This window comes from Semicossyphus pulcher, unplaced genomic scaffold (assembly GCF_022749685.1).
Source record: "Semicossyphus pulcher isolate SPU_LCO1_2020_fin unplaced genomic scaffold, fSemPul1.0.p SCAF_21, whole genome shotgun sequence".
NCBI classification, from domain to species: domain Eukaryota; kingdom Metazoa; phylum Chordata; class Actinopteri; order Labriformes; family Labridae; genus Semicossyphus; species Semicossyphus pulcher.
The window spans coordinates 13,544,766-13,560,840 of NW_027211695.1; the positions used below are offsets into that span (position 1 = coordinate 13,544,766).

Genomic DNA, 16,075 nt, shown 5'->3' on the forward strand with positions numbered 1-16,075 from the left:
AAACGGTATTACAACATCTCAAAAATAAACTGACACAACAGCAAGATGAGATAACACATGAATGTTTATTTTTATATAAATATTATAATATTTTCTTTTTAATATAGTTGGGCGAAGTAACTGTTATATTGTGATGATTGAACAAGAAGACCAGTAATGCAATGGGAGCCGTATCGTTCATGAACGAGTGAGAGTGAGTGAGTTACAGGTAAACCGGAAATGTCACTGAACGACCTGGTGAACGAATGTAATGAACGAATCGTTCAGCTGAACGAGATCCGAAGATCCGGGTCACTGAAGTGAACGAGAGTTGACATCTCTAGAACGCAGTCCCCCACTACCACAAATTATGCAGTCGAGATTCCCACATTTGGGGAATTCGCAGCGGTCAGCACAGCCGCAGTGCAATGGCTGAGCCTCGCCCTGGGTGAACCACCTTCTTGATCGTGGTATCTCCCCTGCCAGGTAAGTATGAGTTGGAAGCGTCAGAGACAGGGGACTCACTCCCATACACGGCCCCCTGGCTGACGGTGCCCAGCACGCATAATCCCCGAGTTGGGGGCCTTTAGCATTAGCTCACCTTCACCTGCTACCAAAGTTGCTGAAAAGTTCAAAACACTGCTGCAATTTGACCAGGGTGTGCGGCACACACGCTCTGTCCCTTTGTTTCCTTCTCCCAGCATTAATTGCTCTAGCAAAAAAGAGATTAAAAAAAGACACAACACAACTCGGAATAGCTACTCGGCAAGCCGTTTCTGTCTCTGAGAAAGCAAACACCGTCCAGCAACCGCGCACAAGCCTAAAACCTAAGCATGCCAGCGAGGGAAGAATGTCCAGAGCACATTTCTTCCACAAAGACAGAACAATCTCGGAGAGGAGGACACGCAATTCATTCTGTCCCCTCCAAAGGGCCGCACCCACTTCTTGCTGCCATCGCGACCGCGGCTTCACAGCGTACATCAGACATCTCTGCACAGCAAGGCTGCCACTTTCTGGACTAACCGCAAAAGTAACCCGAGGCCTCTAAATGAACACGCCCACAAACACGCTGACTCACCAGTCGGGAAAACGCGCAGCACAGGCACAGCCGAGGAGGACTCCTTTTTTTTCTCTTTCCTTCAACACAACGATCAGGGGAGAGCGCGAACGCAGTCCCCCACTACCACAAATTATGCAGTCGAGATTCCCACATTTGGGGAATTCGCAGCGGTCAGCACAGCCGCAGTGCAATGGCTGAGCCTCGCCCTGGGTGAACCACCTTCTTGATCGTGGTATCTCCCCTGCCAGGTAAGTATGAGTTGGAAGCGTCAGAGACAGGGGACTCACTCCCAGACACGGCCCCCTGGCTGACGGTGCCCAGCACGCATAATCCCCGAGTTGGGGGCCTTTAGCATTAGCTCACCTTCACCTGCTACCAAAGTTGCTGAAAAGTTCAAAACACTGCTGCAATTTGACCAGGGTGTGCGGCACACACGCTCTGTCCCTTTGTTTCCTTCTCCCAGCATTAATTGCTCTAGCAAAAAAGAGATTAAAAAAAGACACAACACAACTCGGAATAGCTACTCGGCAAGCCGTTTCTGTCTCTGAGAAAGCAAACACCGTCCAGCAACCGCGCACAAGCCTAAAACCTAAGCATGCCAGCGAGGGAAGAATGTCCAGAGCACATTTCTTCCACAAAGACAGAACAATCTCGGAGAGGAGGACACGCAATTCATTCTGTCCCCTCCAAAGGGCCGCACCCACTTCTTGCTGCCATCGCGACCGCGGCTTCACAGCGTACATCAGACATCTCTGCACAGCAAGGCTGCCACTTTCTGGACTAACTGCAAAAGTAACCCGAGGCCTCTAAATGAACACGCCCACAAACACGCTGACTCACCAGTCGGGAAAACGCGCAGCACAGGCACAGCCGAGGAGGACTCCTTTTTTTTCTCTTTCCTTCAACACAACGATCAGGGGAGAGCGCGAACGCAGTCCCCCACTACCACAAATTATGCAGTCGAGATTCCCACATTTGGGGAATTCGCAGCGGTCAGCACAGCCGCAGTGCAATGGCTGAGCCTCGCCCTGGGTGAACCACCTTCTTGATCATGGTATCTCCCCTGCCAGGTAAGTATGAGTTGGAAGCGTCAGAGACAGGGGACTCACTCCCAGACACGGCCCCCTGGCTGACGGTGCCCAGCACGCATAATCCCCGAGTTGGGGGCCTTTAGCATTAGCTCACCTTCACCTGCTACCAAAGTTGCTGAAAAGTTCAAAACACTGCTGCAATTTGACCAGGGTGTGCGGCACACACGCTCTGTCCCTTTGTTTCCTTCTCCCAGCATTAATTGCTCTAGCAAAAAAGAGATTAAAAAAAGACACAACACAACTCGGAATAGCTACTCGGCAAGCCGTTTCTGTCTCTCAGAAAGCAAACACCGTCCAGCAACCGCGCACAAGCCTAAAACCTAAGCATGCCAGCGAGGGAAGAATGTCCAGAGCACATTTCTTCCACAAAGACAGAACAATCTCGGAGAGGAGGACACGCAATTCATTCTGTCCCCTCCAAAGGGCCGCACCCACTTCTTGCTGCCATCGCGACCGCGGCTTCACAGCGTACATCAGACATCTCTGCACAGCAAGGCTGCCACTTTCTGGACTAACCGCAAAAGTAACCCGAGGCCTCTAAATGAACACGCCCACAAACACGCTGACTCACCAGTCGGGAAAACGCGCAGCACAGGCACAGCCGAGGAGGACTCCTTTTTTTTCTCTTTCCTTCAACACAACGATCAGGGGAGAGCGCGAACGCAGTCCCCCACTACCACAAATTATGCAGTCGAGATTCCCACATTTGGGGAATTCGCAGCGGTCAGCACAGCCGCAGTGCAATGGCTGAGCCTCGCCCTGGGTGAACCACCTTCTTGATCATGGTATCTCCCCTGCCAGGTAAGTATGAGTTGGAAGCGTCAGAGACAGGGGACTCACTCCCAGACACGGCCCCCTGGCTGACGGTGCCCAGCACGCATAATCCCCGAGTTGGGGGCCTTTAGCATTAGCTCACCTTCACCTGCTACCAAAGTTGCTGAAAAGTTCAAAACACTGCTGCAATTTGACCAGGGTGTGCGGCACACACGCTCTGTCCCTTTGTTTCCTTCTCCCAGCATTAATTGCTCTAGCAAAAAAGAGATTAAAAAAAGACACAACACAACTCGGAATAGCTACTCGGCAAGCCATTTCTGTCTCTGAGAAAGCAAACACCGTCCAGCAACCGCGCACAAGCCTAAAACCTAAGCATGCCAGCGAGGGAAGAATGTCCAGAGCACATTTCTTCCACAAAGACAGAACAATCTCGGAGAGGAGGACACGCAATTCATTCTGTCCCCTCCAAAGGGCCGCACCCACTTCTTGCTGCCATCGCGACCGCGGCTTCACAGCGTACATCAGACATCTCTGCACAGCAAGGCTGCCACTTTCTGGACTAACCGCAAAAGTAACCCGAGGCCTCTAAATGAACACGCCCACAAACACGCTGACTCACCAGTCGGGAAAACGCGCAGCACAGGCACAGCCGAGGAGGACTCCTTTTTTTTCTCTTTCCTTCAACACAACGATCAGGGGAGAGCGCGAACGCAGTCCCCCACTACCACAAATTATGCAGTCGAGATTCCCACATTTGGGGAATTCGCAGCGGTCAGCACAGCCGCAGTGCAATGGCTGAGCCTCGCCCTGGGTGAACCACCTTCTTGATCGTGGTATCTCCCCTGCCAGGTAAGTATGAGTTGGAAGCGTCAGAGACAGGGGACTCACTCCCAGACACGGCCCCCTGGCTGACGGTGCCCAGCACGCATAATCCCCGAGTTGGGGGCCTTTAGCATTAGCTCACCTTCACCTGCTACCAAAGTTGCTGAAAAGTTCAAAACACTGCTGCAATTTGACCAGGGTGTGCGGCACACACGCTCTGTCCCTTTGTTTCCTTCTCCCAGCATTAATTGCTCTAGCAAAAAAGAGATTAAAAAAAGACACAACACAACTCGGAATAGCTACTCGGCAAGCCGTTTCTGTCTCTGAGAAAGCAAACACCGTCCAGCAACCGCGCACAAGCCTAAAACCTAAGCATGCCAGCGAGGGAAGAATGTCCAGAGCACATTTCTTCCACAAAGACAGAACAATCTCGGAGAGGAGGACACGCAATTCATTCTGTCCCCTCCAAAGGGCCGCACCCACTTCTTGCTGCCATCGCGACCGCGGCTTCACAGCGTACATCAGACATCTCTGCACAGCAAGGCTGCCACTTTCTGGACTAACTGCAAAAGTAACCCGAGGCCTCTAAATGAACACGCCCACAAACACGCTGACTCACCAGTCGGGAAAACGCGCAGCACAGGCACAGCCGAGGAGGACTCCTTTTTTTTCTCTTTCCTTCAACACAACGATCAGGGGAGAGCGCGAACGCAGTCCCCCACTACCACAAATTATGCAGTCGAGATTCCCACATTTGGGGAATTCGCAGCGGTCAGCACAGCCGCAGTGCAATGGCTGAGCCTCGCCCTGGGTGAACCACCTTCTTGATCATGGTATCTCCCCTGCCAGGTAAGTATGAGTTGGAAGCGTCAGAGACAGGGGACTCACTCCCAGACACGGCCCCCTGGCTGACGGTGCCCAGCACGCATAATCCCCGAGTTGGGGGCCTTTAGCATTAGCTCACCTTCACCTGCTACCAAAGTTGCTGAAAAGTTCAAAACACTGCTGCAATTTGACCAGGGTGTGCGGCACACACGCTCTGTCCCTTTGTTTCCTTCTCCCAGCATTAATTGCTCTAGCAAAAAAGAGATTAAAAAAAGACACAACACAACTCGGAATAGCTACTCGGCAAGCCGTTTCTGTCTCTCAGAAAGCAAACACCGTCCAGCAACCGCGCACAAGCCTAAAACCTAAGCATGCCAGCGAGGGAAGAATGTCCAGAGCACATTTCTTCCACAAAGACAGAACAATCTCGGAGAGGAGGACACGCAATTCATTCTGTCCCCTCCAAAGGGCCGCACCCACTTCTTGCTGCCATCGCGACCGCGGCTTCACAGCGTACATCAGACATCTCTGCACAGCAAGGCTGCCACTTTCTGGACTAACCGCAAAAGTAACCCGAGGCCTCTAAATGAACACGCCCACAAACACGCTGACTCACCAGTCGGGAAAACGCGCAGCACAGGCACAGCCGAGGAGGACTCCTTTTTTTTCTCTTTCCTTCAACACAACGATCAGGGGAGAGCGCGAACGCAGTCCCCCACTACCACAAATTATGCAGTCGAGATTCCCACATTTGGGGAATTTGCAGCGGTCAGCACAGCCGCAGTGCAATGGCTGAGCCTCGCCCTGGGTGAACCACCTTCTTGATCATGGTATCTCCCCTGCCAGGTAAGTATGAGTTGGAAGCGTCAGAGACAGGGGACTCACTCCCAGACACGGCCCCCTGGCTGACGGTGCCCAGCACGCATAATCCCCGAGTTGGGGGCCTTTAGCATTAGCTCACCTTCACCTGCTACCAAAGTTGCTGAAAAGTTCAAAACACTGCTGCAATTTGACCAGGGTGTGCGGCACACACGCTCTGTCCCTTTGTTTCCTTCTCCCAGCATTAATTGCTCTAGCAAAAAAGAGATTAAAAAAAGACACAACACAACTCGGAATAGCTACTCGGCAAGCCGTTTCTGTCTCTGAGAAAGCAAACACCGTCCAGCAACCGCGCACAAGCCTAAAACCTAAGCATGCCAGCGAGGGAAGAATGTCCAGAGCACATTTCTTCCACAAAGACAGAACAATCTCGGAGAGGAGGACACGCAATTCATTCTGTCCCCTCCAAAGGGCCGCACCCACTTCTTGCTGCCATCGCGACCGCGGCTTCACAGCGTACATCAGACATCTCTGCACAGCAAGGCTGCCACTTTCTGGACTAACCGCAAAAGTAACCCGAGGCCTCTAAATGAACACGCCCACAAACACGCTGACTCACCAGTCGGGAAAACGCGCAGCACAGGCACAGCCGAGGAGGACTCCTTTTTTTTCTCTTTCCTTCAACACAACGATCAGGGGAGAGCGCGAACGCAGTCCCCCACTACCACAAATTATGCAGTCGAGATTCCCACATTTGGGGAATTCGCAGCGGTCAGCACAGCCGCAGTGCAATGGCTGAGCCTCGCCCTGGGTGAACCACCTTCTTGATCGTGGTATCTCCCCTGCCAGGTAAGTATGAGTTGGAAGCGTCAGAGACAGGGGACTCACTCCCAGACACGGCCCCCTGGCTGACGGTGCCCAGCACGCATAATCCCCGAGTTGGGGGCCTTTAGCATTAGCTCACCTTCACCTGCTACCAAAGTTGCTGAAAAGTTCAAAACACTGCTGCAATTTGACCAGGGTGTGCGGCACACACGCTCTATCCCTTTGTTTCCTTCTCCCAGCATTAATTGCTCTAGCAAAAAAGAGATTAAAAAAAGACACAACACAACTCGGAATAGCTACTCGGCAAGCCGTTTCTGTCTCTGAGAAAGCAAACACCGTCCAGCAACCGCGCACAAGCCTAAAACCTAAGCATGCCAGCGAGGGAAGAATGTCCAGAGCACATTTCTTCCACAAAGACAGAACAATCTCGGAGAGGAGGACACGCAATTCATTCTGTCCCCTCCAAAGGGCCGCACCCACTTCTTGCTGCCATCGCGACCGCGGCTTCACAGCGTACATCAGACATCTCTGCACAGCAAGGCTGCCACTTTCTGGACTAACCGCAAAAGTAACCCGAGGCCTCTAAATGAACACGCCCACAAACACGCTGACTCACCAGTCGGGAAAACGCGCAGCACAGGCACAGCCGAGGAGGACTCCTTTTTTTTCTCTTTCCTTCAACACAACGATCAGGGGAGAGCGCGAACGCAGTCCCCCACTACCACAAATTATGCAGTCGAGATTCCCACATTTGGGGAATTCGCAGCGGTCAGCACAGCCGCAGTGCAATGGCTGAGCCTCGCCCTGGGTGAACCACCTTCTTGATCGTGGTATCTCCCCTGCCAGGTAAGTATGAGTTGGAAGCGTCAGAGACAGGGGACTCACTCCCAGACACGGCCCCCTGGCTGACGGTGCCCAGCACGCATAATCCCCGAGTTGGGGGCCTTTAGCATTAGCTCACCTTCACCTGCTACCAAAGTTGCTGAAAAGTTCAAAACACTGCTGCAATTTGACCAGGGTGTGCGGCACACACGCTCTGTCCCTTTGTTTCCTTCTCCCAGCATTAATTGCTCTAGCAAAAAAGAGATTAAAAAAAGACACAACACAACTCGGAATAGCTACTCGGCAAGCCGTTTCTGTCTCTGAGAAAGCAAACACCGTCCAGCAACCGCGCACAAGCCTAAAACCTAAGCATGCCAGCGAGGGAAGAATGTCCAGAGCACATTTCTTCCACAAAGACAGAACAATCTCGGAGAGGAGGACACGCAATTCATTCTGTCCCCTCCAAAGGGCCGCACCCACTTCTTGCTGCCATCGCGACCGCGGCTTCACAGCGTACATCAGACATCTCTGCACAGCAAGGCTGCCACTTTCTGGACTAACTGCAAAAGTAACCCGAGGCCTCTAAATGAACACGCCCACAAACACGCTGACTCACCAGTCGGGAAAACGCGCAGCACAGGCACAGCCGAGGAGGACTCCTTTTTTTTCTCTTTCCTTCAACACAACGATCAGGGGAGAGCGCGAACGCAGTCCCCCACTACCACAAATTATGCAGTCGAGATTCCCACATTTGGGGAATTCGCAGCGGTCAGCACAGCCGCAGTGCAATGGCTGAGCCTCGCCCTGGGTGAACCACCTTCTTGATCATGGTATCTCCCCTGCCAGGTAAGTATGAGTTGGAAGCGTCAGAGACAGGGGACTCACTCCCAGACACGGCCCCCTGGCTGACGGTGCCCAGCACGCATAATCCCCGAGTTGGGGGCCTTTAGCATTAGCTCACCTTCACCTGCTACCAAAGTTGCTGAAAAGTTCAAAACACTGCTGCAATTTGACCAGGGTGTGCGGCACACACGCTCTGTCCCTTTGTTTCCTTCTCCCAGCATTAATTGCTCTAGCAAAAAAGAGATTAAAAAAAGACACAACACAACTCGGAATAGCTACTCGGCAAGCCGTTTCTGTCTCTGAGAAAGCAAACACCGTCCAGCAACCGCGCACAAGCCTAAAACCTAAGCATGCCAGCGAGGGAAGAATGTCCAGAGCACATTTCTTCCACAAAGACAGAACAATCTCGGAGAGGAGGACACGCAATTCATTCTGTCCCCTCCAAAGGGCCGCACCCACTTCTTGCTGCCATCGCGACCGCGGCTTCACAGCGTACATCAGACATCTCTGCACAGCAAGGCTGCCACTTTCTGGACTAACCGCAAAAGTAACCCGAGGCCTCTAAATGAACACGCCCACAAACACGCTGACTCACCAGTCGGGAAAACGCGCAGCACAGGCACAGCCGAGGAGGACTCCTTTTTTTTCTCTTTCCTTCAACACAACGATCAGGGGAGAGCGCGAACGCAGTCCCCCACTACCACAAATTATGCAGTCGAGATTCCCACATTTGGGGAATTCGCAGCGGTCAGCACAGCCGCAGTGCAATGGCTGAGCCTCGCCCTGGGTGAACCACCTTCTTGATCATGGTATCTCCCCTGCCAGGTAAGTATGAGTTGGAAGCGTCAGAGACAGGGGACTCACTCCCAGACACGGCCCCCTGGCTGACGGTGCCCAGCACGCATAATCCCCGAGTTGGGGGCCTTTAGCATTAGCTCACCTTCACCTGCTACCAAAGTTGCTGAAAAGTTCAAAACACTGCTGCAATTTGACCAGGGTGTGCGGCACACACGCTCTGTCCCTTTGTTTCCTTCTCCCAGCATTAATTGCTCTAGCAAAAAAGAGATTAAAAAAAGACACAACACAACTCGGAATAGCTACTCGGCAAGCCGTTTCTGTCTCTGAGAAAGCAAACACCGTCCAGCAACCGCGCACAAGCCTAAAACCTAAGCATGCCAGCGAGGGAAGAATGTCCAGAGCACATTTCTTCCACAAAGACAGAACAATCTCGGAGAGGAGGACACGCAATTCATTCTGTCCCCTCCAAAGGGCCGCACCCACTTCTTGCTGCCATCGCGACCGCGGCTTCACAGCGTACATCAGACATCTCTGCACAGCAAGGCTGCCACTTTCTGGACTAACCGCAAAAGTAACCCGAGGCCTCTAAATGAACACGCCCACAAACACGCTGACTCACCAGTCGGGAAAACGCGCAGCACAGGCACAGCCGAGGAGGACTCCTTTTTTTTCTCTTTCCTTCAACACAACGATCAGGGGAGAGCGCGAACGCAGTCCCCCACTACCACAAATTATGCAGTCGAGATTCCCACATTTGGGGAATTCGCAGCGGTCAGCACAGCCGCAGTGCAATGGCTGAGCCTCGCCCTGGGTGAACCACCTTCTTGATCGTGGTATCTCCCCTGCCAGGTAAGTATGAGTTGGAAGCGTCAGAGACAGGGGACTCACTCCCAGACACGGCCCCCTGGCTGACGGTGCCCAGCACGCATAATCCCCGAGTTGGGGGCCTTTAGCATTAGCTCACCTTCACCTGCTACCAAAGTTGCTGAAAAGTTCAAAACACTGCTGCAATTTGACCAGGGTGTGCGGCACACACGCTCTGTCCCTTTGTTTCCTTCTCCCAGCATTAATTGCTCTAGCAAAAAAGAGATTAAAAAAAGACACAACACAACTCGGAATAGCTACTCGGCAAGCCGTTTCTGTCTCTGAGAAAGCAAACACCGTCCAGCAACCGCGCACAAGCCTAAAACCTAAGCATGCCAGCGAGGGAAGAATGTCCAGAGCACATTTCTTCCACAAAGACAGAACAATCTCGGAGAGGAGGACACGCAATTCATTCTGTCCCCTCCAAAGGGCCGCACCCACTTCTTGCTGCCATCGCGACCGCGGCTTCACAGCGTACATCAGACATCTCTGCACAGCAAGGCTGCCACTTTCTGGACTAACTGCAAAAGTAACCCGAGGCCTCTAAATGAACACGCCCACAAACACGCTGACTCACCAGTCGGGAAAACGCGCAGCACAGGCACAGCCGAGGAGGACTCCTTTTTTTTCTCTTTCCTTCAACACAACGATCAGGGGAGAGCGCGAACGCAGTCCCCCACTACCACAAATTATGCAGTCGAGATTCCCACATTTGGGGAATTCGCAGCGGTCAGCACAGCCGCAGTGCAATGGCTGAGCCTCGCCCTGGGTGAACCACCTTCTTGATCATGGTATCTCCCCTGCCAGGTAAGTATGAGTTGGAAGCGTCAGAGACAGGGGACTCACTCCCAGACACGGCCCCCTGGCTGACGGTGCCCAGCACGCATAATCCCCGAGTTGGGGGCCTTTAGCATTAGCTCACCTTCACCTGCTACCAAAGTTGCTGAAAAGTTCAAAACACTGCTGCAATTTGACCAGGGTGTGCGGCACACACGCTCTGTCCCTTTGTTTCCTTCTCCCAGCATTAATTGCTCTAGCAAAAAAGAGATTAAAAAAAGACACAACACAACTCGGAATAGCTACTCGGCAAGCCGTTTCTGTCTCTGAGAAAGCAAACACCGTCCAGCAACCGCGCACAAGCCTAAAACCTAAGCATGCCAGCGAGGGAAGAATGTCCAGAGCACATTTCTTCCACAAAGACAGAACAATCTCGGAGAGGAGGACACGCAATTCATTCTGTCCCCTCCAAAGGGCCGCACCCACTTCTTGCTGCCATCGCGACCGCGGCTTCACAGCGTACATCAGACATCTCTGCACAGCAAGGCTGCCACTTTCTGGACTAACCGCAAAAGTAACCCGAGGCCTCTAAATGAACACGCCCACAAACACGCTGACTCACCAGTCGGGAAAACGCGCAGCACAGGCACAGCCGAGGAGGACTCCTTTTTTTTCTCTTTCCTTCAACACAACGATCAGGGGAGAGCGCGAACGCAGTCCCCCACTACCACAAATTATGCAGTCGAGATTCCCACATTTGGGGAATTCGCAGCGGTCAGCACAGCCGCAGTGCAATGGCTGAGCCTCGCCCTGGGTGAACCACCTTCTTGATCATGGTATCTCCCCTGCCAGGTAAGTATGAGTTGGAAGCGTCAGAGACAGGGGACTCACTCCCAGACACGGCCCCCTGGCTGACGGTGCCCAGCACGCATAATCCCCGAGTTGGGGGCCTTTAGCATTAGCTCACCTTCACCTGCTACCAAAGTTGCTGAAAAGTTCAAAACACTGCTGCAATTTGACCAGGGTGTGCGGCACACACGCTCTGTCCCTTTGTTTCCTTCTCCCAGCATTAATTGCTCTAGCAAAAAAGAGATTAAAAAAAGACACAACACAACTCGGAATAGCTACTCGGCAAGCCGTTTCTGTCTCTGAGAAAGCAAACACCGTCCAGCAACCGCGCACAAGCCTAAAACCTAAGCATGCCAGCGAGGGAAGAATGTCCAGAGCACATTTCTTCCACAAAGACAGAACAATCTCGGAGAGGAGGACACGCAATTCATTCTGTCCCCTCCAAAGGGCCGCACCCACTTCTTGCTGCCATCGCGACCGCGGCTTCACAGCGTACATCAGACATCTCTGCACAGCAAGGCTGCCACTTTCTGGACTAACCGCAAAAGTAACCCGAGGCCTCTAAATGAACACGCCCACAAACACGCTGACTCACCAGTCGGGAAAACGCGCAGCACAGGCACAGCCGAGGAGGACTCCTTTTTTTTCTCTTTCCTTCAACACAACGATCAGGGGAGAGCGCGAACGCAGTCCCCCACTACCACAAATTATGCAGTCGAGATTCCCACATTTGGGGAATTCGCAGCGGTCAGCACAGCCGCAGTGCAATGGCTGAGCCTCGCCCTGGGTGAACCACCTTCTTGATCATGGTATCTCCCCTGCCAGGTAAGTATGAGTTGGAAGCGTCAGAGACAGGGGACTCACTCCCAGACACGGCCCCCTGGCTGACGGTGCCCAGCACGCATAATCCCCGAGTTGGGGGCCTTTAGCATTAGCTCACCTTCACCTGCTACCAAAGTTGCTGAAAAGTTCAAAACACTGCTGCAATTTGACCAGGGTGTGCGGCACACACGCTCTGTCCCTTTGTTTCCTTCTCCCAGCATTAATTGCTCTAGCAAAAAAGAGATTAAAAAAAGACACAACACAACTCGGAATAGCTACTCGGCAAGCCGTTTCTGTCTCTGAGAAAGCAAACACCGTCCAGCAACCGCGCACAAGCCTAAAACCTAAGCATGCCAGCGAGGGAAGAATGTCCAGAGCACATTTCTTCCACAAAGACAGAACAATCTCGGAGAGGAGGACACGCAATTCATTCTGTCCCCTCCAAAGGGCCGCACCCACTTCTTGCTGCCATCGCGACCGCGGCTTCACAGCGTACATCAGACATCTCTGCACAGCAAGGCTGCCACTTTCTGGACTAACCGCAAAAGTAACCCGAGGCCTCTAAATGAACACGCCCACAAACACGCTGACTCACCAGTCGGGAAAACGCGCAGCACAGGCACAGCCGAGGAGGACTCCTTTTTTTTCTCTTTCCTTCAACACAACGATCAGGGGAGAGCGCGAACGCAGTCCCCCACTACCACAAATTATGCAGTCGAGATTCCCACATTTGGGGAATTCGCAGCGGTCAGCACAGCCGCAGTGCAATGGCTGAGCCTCGCCCTGGGTGAACCACCTTCTTGATCATGGTATCTCCCCTGCCAGGTAAGTATGAGTTGGAAGCGTCAGAGACAGGGGACTCACTCCCAGACACGGCCCCCTGGCTGACGGTGCCCAGCACGCATAATCCCCGAGTTGGGGGCCTTTAGCATTAGCTCACCTTCACCTGCTACCAAAGTTGCTGAAAAGTTCAAAACACTGCTGCAATTTGACCAGGGTGTGCGGCACACACGCTCTGTCCCTTTGTTTCCTTCTCCCAGCATTAATTGCTCTAGCAAAAAAGAGATTAAAAAAAGACACAACACAACTCGGAATAGCTACTCGGCAAGCCGTTTCTGTCTCTGAGAAAGCAAACACCGTCCAGCAACCGCGCACAAGCCTAAAACCTAAGCATGCCAGCGAGGGAAGAATGTCCAGAGCACATTTCTTCCACAAAGACAGAACAATCTCGGAGAGGAGGACACGCAATTCATTCTGTCCCCTCCAAAGGGCCGCACCCACTTCTTGCTGCCATCGCGACCGCGGCTTCACAGCGTACATCAGACATCTCTGCACAGCAAGGCTGCCACTTTCTGGACTAACCGCAAAAGTAACCCGAGGCCTCTAAATGAACACGCCCACAAACACGCTGACTCACCAGTCGGGAAAACGCGCAGCACAGGCACAGCCGAGGAGGACTCCTTTTTTTTCTCTTTCCTTCAACACAACGATCAGGGGAGAGCGCGAACGCAGTAGAGATGTTTCGGTCCTGAACGATTCGTTCAAAAAGAACGAATCTTTTCAGTGAACGGAATGATCCGTTCACTTTCATGCATCAAATTCGTTCCTTTCGTTCACTTGGCTCCTCTCGCGGCTCCCCACTTCTTTTAGAAAACCAGACTGATTGATGTTAGCACGAGTACAGATATGGACTTATGTGTCTGAAATAAAGAAATAAAGTAAAGTACAATACTAGAAACGGTATTACAACATCTCAAAAATAAACTGACACAACAGCAAGATGAGATAACACATGAATGTTTATTTTTATATAAATATTATAATATTTTCTTTTTAATATAGTTGGGCGAAGTAACTGTTATATTGTGATGATTGAACAAGAAGACCAGTAATGCAATGGGAGCCGTATCGTTCATGAACGAGTGAGAGTGAGTGAGTTACAGGTAAACCGGAAATGTCACTGAACGACCTGGTGAACGAATGTAATGAACGAATCGTTCAGCTGAACGAGATCCGAAGATCCGGGTCACTGAAGTGAACGAGAGTTGACATCTCTAGAACGCAGTCCCCCACTACCACAAATTATGCAGTCGAGATTCCCACATTTGGGGAATTCGCAGCGGTCAGCACAGCCGCAGTGCAATGGCTGAGCCTCGCCCTGGGTGAACCACCTTCTTGATCGTGGTATCTCCCCTGCCAGGTAAGTATGAGTTGGAAGCGTCAGAGACAGGGGACTCACTCCCATACACGGCCCCCTGGCTGACGGTGCCCAGCACGCATAATCCCCGAGTTGGGGGCCTTTAGCATTAGCTCACCTTCACCTGCTACCAAAGTTGCTGAAAAGTTCAAAACACTGCTGCAATTTGACCAGGGTGTGCGGCACACACGCTCTGTCCCTTTGTTTCCTTCTCCCAGCATTAATTGCTCTAGCAAAAAAGAGATTAAAAAAAGACACAACACAACTCGGAATAGCTACTCGGCAAGCCGTTTCTGTCTCTGAGAAAGCAAACACCGTCCAGCAACCGCGCACAAGCCTAAAACCTAAGCATGCCAGCGAGGGAAGAATGTCCAGAGCACATTTCTTCCACAAAGACAGAACAATCTCGGAGAGGAGGACACGCAATTCATTCTGTCCCCTCCAAAGGGCCGCACCCACTTCTTGCTGCCATCGCGACCGCGGCTTCACAGCGTACATCAGACATCTCTGCACAGCAAGGCTGCCACTTTCTGGACTAACCGCAAAAGTAACCCGAGGCCTCTAAATGAACACGCCCACAAACACGCTGACTCACCAGTCGGGAAAACGCGCAGCACAGGCACAGCCGAGGAGGACTCCTTTTTTTTCTCTTTCCTTCAACACAACGATCAGGGGAGAGCGCGAACGCAGTCCCCCACTACCACAAATTATGCAGTCGAGATTCCCACATTTGGGGAATTCGCAGCGGTCAGCACAGCCGCAGTGCAATGGCTGAGCCTCGCCCTGGGTGAACCACCTTCTTGATCGTGGTATCTCCCCTGCCAGGTAAGTATGAGTTGGAAGCGTCAGAGACAGGGGACTCACTCCCAGACACGGCCCCCTGGCTGACGGTGCCCAGCACGCATAATCCCCGAGTTGGGGGCCTTTAGCATTAGCTCACCTTCACCTGCTACCAAAGTTGCTGAAAAGTTCAAAACACTGCTGCAATTTGACCAGGGTGTGCGGCACACACGCTCTGTCCCTTTGTTTCCTTCTCCCAGCATTAATTGCTCTAGCAAAAAAGAGATTAAAAAAAGACACAACACAACTCGGAATAGCTACTCGGCAAGCCGTTTCTGTCTCTGAGAAAGCAAACACCGTCCAGCAACCGCGCACAAGCCTAAAACCTAAGCATGCCAGCGAGGGAAGAATGTCCAGAGCACATTTCTTCCACAAAGACAGAACAATCTCGGAGAGGAGGACACGCAATTCATTCTGTCCCCTCCAAAGGGCCGCACCCACTTCTTGCTGCCATCGCGACCGCGGCTTCACAGCGTACATCAGACATCTCTGCACAGCAAGGCTGCCACTTTCTGGACTAACTGCAAAAGTAACCCGAGGCCTCTAAATGAACACGCCCACAAACACGCTGACTCACCAGTCGGGAAAACGCGCAGCACAGGCACAGCCGAGGAGGACTCCTTTTTTTTCTCTTTCCTTCAACACAACGATCAGGGGAGAGCGCGAACGCAGTCCCCCACTACCACAAATTATGCAGTCGAGATTCCCACATTTGGGGAATTCGCAGCGGTCAGCACAGCCGCAGTGCAATGGCTGAGCCTCGCCCTGGGTGAACCACCTTCTTGATCATGGTATCTCCCCTGCCAGGTAAGTATGAGTTGGAAGCGTCAGAGACAGGGGACTCACTCCCAGACACGGCCCCCTGGCTGACGGTGCCCAGCACGCATAATCCCCGAGTTGGGGGCCTTTAGCATTAGCTCACCTTCACCTGCTACCAAAGTTGCTGAAAAGTTCAAAACACTGCTGCAATTTGACCAGGGTGTGCGGCACACACGCTCTGTCCCTTTGTTTCCTTCTCCCAGCATTAATTGCTCTAGCAAAAAAGAGATTAAAAAAAGACACAACACA

General features: G+C 52.3%; 19 non-coding genes across 19 annotated transcripts; all 19 read right to left on the reverse strand.

Moving 5' to 3' along the window:
• Positions 1 to 304: 304 nt before the first annotated feature.
• LOC138601631 (U1 spliceosomal RNA) lies at positions 305 to 473 on the reverse strand. Its single transcript, XR_011309126.1, has one exon. It is a non-coding gene; the product is annotated as a U1 spliceosomal RNA (small nuclear RNA).
• Positions 474 to 1,131: 658 nt separating this feature from the next.
• On the reverse strand, positions 1,132 to 1,295 carry LOC138601685 (U1 spliceosomal RNA). Its single transcript, XR_011309178.1, has one exon. It is a non-coding gene; the product is annotated as a U1 spliceosomal RNA (small nuclear RNA).
• A 658-nt stretch (positions 1,296 to 1,953) lies between these two features.
• On the reverse strand, positions 1,954 to 2,117 carry LOC138601415 (U1 spliceosomal RNA). The gene has a single exon (XR_011308924.1). It is a non-coding gene; the product is annotated as a U1 spliceosomal RNA (small nuclear RNA).
• Positions 2,118 to 2,775: 658 nt separating this feature from the next.
• On the reverse strand, positions 2,776 to 2,939 carry LOC138601416 (U1 spliceosomal RNA). Its single transcript, XR_011308925.1, has one exon. It is a non-coding gene; the product is annotated as a U1 spliceosomal RNA (small nuclear RNA).
• A 658-nt stretch (positions 2,940 to 3,597) lies between these two features.
• LOC138601686 (U1 spliceosomal RNA) lies at positions 3,598 to 3,761 on the reverse strand. Its single transcript, XR_011309179.1, has one exon. It is a non-coding gene; the product is annotated as a U1 spliceosomal RNA (small nuclear RNA).
• Positions 3,762 to 4,419: 658 nt separating this feature from the next.
• On the reverse strand, positions 4,420 to 4,583 carry LOC138601417 (U1 spliceosomal RNA). The gene has a single exon (XR_011308926.1). It is a non-coding gene; the product is annotated as a U1 spliceosomal RNA (small nuclear RNA).
• Positions 4,584 to 5,241: 658 nt separating this feature from the next.
• Positions 5,242 to 5,405, reverse strand: LOC138601617 (U1 spliceosomal RNA). Its single transcript, XR_011309113.1, has one exon. It is a non-coding gene; the product is annotated as a U1 spliceosomal RNA (small nuclear RNA).
• A 658-nt stretch (positions 5,406 to 6,063) lies between these two features.
• On the reverse strand, positions 6,064 to 6,227 carry LOC138601688 (U1 spliceosomal RNA). The gene has a single exon (XR_011309180.1). It is a non-coding gene; the product is annotated as a U1 spliceosomal RNA (small nuclear RNA).
• A 658-nt stretch (positions 6,228 to 6,885) lies between these two features.
• LOC138601273 (U1 spliceosomal RNA) lies at positions 6,886 to 7,049 on the reverse strand. The gene has a single exon (XR_011308790.1). It is a non-coding gene; the product is annotated as a U1 spliceosomal RNA (small nuclear RNA).
• A 658-nt stretch (positions 7,050 to 7,707) lies between these two features.
• On the reverse strand, positions 7,708 to 7,871 carry LOC138601418 (U1 spliceosomal RNA). Its single transcript, XR_011308927.1, has one exon. It is a non-coding gene; the product is annotated as a U1 spliceosomal RNA (small nuclear RNA).
• Positions 7,872 to 8,529: 658 nt separating this feature from the next.
• LOC138601420 (U1 spliceosomal RNA) lies at positions 8,530 to 8,693 on the reverse strand. Its single transcript, XR_011308929.1, has one exon. It is a non-coding gene; the product is annotated as a U1 spliceosomal RNA (small nuclear RNA).
• A 658-nt stretch (positions 8,694 to 9,351) lies between these two features.
• LOC138601274 (U1 spliceosomal RNA) lies at positions 9,352 to 9,515 on the reverse strand. Its single transcript, XR_011308791.1, has one exon. It is a non-coding gene; the product is annotated as a U1 spliceosomal RNA (small nuclear RNA).
• A 658-nt stretch (positions 9,516 to 10,173) lies between these two features.
• Positions 10,174 to 10,337, reverse strand: LOC138601421 (U1 spliceosomal RNA). Its single transcript, XR_011308930.1, has one exon. It is a non-coding gene; the product is annotated as a U1 spliceosomal RNA (small nuclear RNA).
• A 658-nt stretch (positions 10,338 to 10,995) lies between these two features.
• Positions 10,996 to 11,159, reverse strand: LOC138601422 (U1 spliceosomal RNA). The gene has a single exon (XR_011308931.1). It is a non-coding gene; the product is annotated as a U1 spliceosomal RNA (small nuclear RNA).
• A 658-nt stretch (positions 11,160 to 11,817) lies between these two features.
• On the reverse strand, positions 11,818 to 11,981 carry LOC138601423 (U1 spliceosomal RNA). The gene has a single exon (XR_011308932.1). It is a non-coding gene; the product is annotated as a U1 spliceosomal RNA (small nuclear RNA).
• Positions 11,982 to 12,639: 658 nt separating this feature from the next.
• Positions 12,640 to 12,803, reverse strand: LOC138601424 (U1 spliceosomal RNA). Its single transcript, XR_011308933.1, has one exon. It is a non-coding gene; the product is annotated as a U1 spliceosomal RNA (small nuclear RNA).
• A 1,206-nt stretch (positions 12,804 to 14,009) lies between these two features.
• Positions 14,010 to 14,178, reverse strand: LOC138601632 (U1 spliceosomal RNA). Its single transcript, XR_011309127.1, has one exon. It is a non-coding gene; the product is annotated as a U1 spliceosomal RNA (small nuclear RNA).
• Positions 14,179 to 14,836: 658 nt separating this feature from the next.
• Positions 14,837 to 15,000, reverse strand: LOC138601275 (U1 spliceosomal RNA). The gene has a single exon (XR_011308792.1). It is a non-coding gene; the product is annotated as a U1 spliceosomal RNA (small nuclear RNA).
• A 658-nt stretch (positions 15,001 to 15,658) lies between these two features.
• Positions 15,659 to 15,822, reverse strand: LOC138601425 (U1 spliceosomal RNA). The gene has a single exon (XR_011308934.1). It is a non-coding gene; the product is annotated as a U1 spliceosomal RNA (small nuclear RNA).
• Positions 15,823 to 16,075: the final 253 nt, after the last annotated feature.